Here is a 1471-nt window from a genome sequence, read left to right as displayed (position 1 = left end):
CTCCCGAGGACCTGAGCTGTATGAGCTGCCTAAACGGAAGGGGCTACGTTATGCCTGAGCAGCCCATCAGGAAACCCTGCAAGCGGCAACCGCGCTAGTAAAGATTTCCGATGCGGAACCGAATTACATTGCAGTCACTACCTGTCTGCTGCGCGGGGAGTGACTGACTGCAATGCCGTGAAAGGCCACAGCCGAGACAATCTTATTTTCGGTTGTCCTTTTGTCGTAAACGTAAAACTGTCGAACAAAACATCTCTTACCCAGCAGGACACTAAAAATTGAACGTTGTTAAAACTGCAAGCTACCGTGTCGTTCTCGATGACTTTTCTTCCCAACTTAGGTTGTCAAATCGTGTTTCAGCGTTCGACGTGAGATTTCGAGAAAGTACCCTGCTAACAATTTCAGTTTCAACACCGGGAAGAATAGCAAATACGGCAGTTTTCCTTATTGTGCTTATACAGTAAAGGAGGAAGAATACATGATTAAAATTGTTGGTCGTTGTGGGGTGTGCTACACAGGACACGAAATTCATTACATAGAGCTGTTCCCTCTGATGACAGCAGTAATGGCTTTAAGCCTACTGGGCATACAATGTAAATGAGCGTGAATGGCAGATTCGTGTATGTATTTCGTGGTATCTCGATAGTCGTAGTGGCTGGTGAGTGCTGTTGTTTCAATCTCTCGGCAACCTATGACCAGGTATTTTCATTGACTGCGAAATGTGGAGAACGTGCTGCCCAGGGCAACAGTTTGACACCCTCCGTATCGAGGCAGGTCATAAGAGCAACCTCAGATAACGGTCTTGCATTATCTTGTTGAAAGCGTGACAGAGACCTAGAAGTATATGGCATACATGCAAGCCTTGAGACGTCGTTAAGGTAACAACCGCTGTATGAATAACCGCCTGTGACAACCAGAAGTGATCCTGTCGTGTACACAATGGCAGCCCTTGCCATCACGGTAGGTGATGAGGCTATGTTGCGATAGCGAATGCAGTTTGGCAACGTTAGTTTTTCTTAGGACCTCGACATACGCATACGTCTACCATAATGGTGTGAGCAGTACCTGTACTCGTCTGAAAAGACGACGCAGTATCACTCATTTGTGCTTCCTGAACGAAATTAGAATTATATATTAATACCTTCAGCTACTGACGGGCATAGATATGTATCAATAGGGACAAGAGAAAATGTGTGCCCCGACCGGGACTCGAACCCGGGATCTCCTGCTTACATGGCAGACGCTCTATCCATCTGAGACACCGAGGGCACAGAAGATAGTGCGACTGCAGGGACTATCTCGCGGATGCCTCCCGCGAGACCCACATTCTCACCTTATATGTCCACACACTACATTCGTAGTTTCCCTACCCAACACACTCATTACTCGTGGAAGACATTCTTACCAAGTCCCGTAAGAGTTCGGGTAATATGTGTGCATGCGCACAGAAGAGGAAGGTCATGGCCGTATT

The 1471-nt window shown here is 47.0% G+C and overlaps 1 non-coding gene across 1 annotated transcript; it reads right to left on the bottom strand.

Moving 5' to 3' along the window:
* Positions 1–1194: 1194 nt before the first annotated feature.
* Positions 1195–1269, bottom strand: Trnat-ugu. Its single transcript has one exon. It is a non-coding gene; the product is annotated as a tRNA-Thr (tRNA).
* Between the last annotated feature and the right edge of the window lie 202 nt (positions 1270–1471).

The sequence above is a fragment of the Schistocerca americana genome, chromosome 1, assembly GCF_021461395.2.
Source record: "Schistocerca americana isolate TAMUIC-IGC-003095 chromosome 1, iqSchAmer2.1, whole genome shotgun sequence".
In the NCBI taxonomy this organism is placed as follows: Eukaryota; Metazoa; Arthropoda; class Insecta; order Orthoptera; family Acrididae; genus Schistocerca; species Schistocerca americana.
The sequence above is the reverse complement of the archived record's forward strand: the minus strand, read 5'-3'. Positions and strand labels throughout refer to the sequence as shown.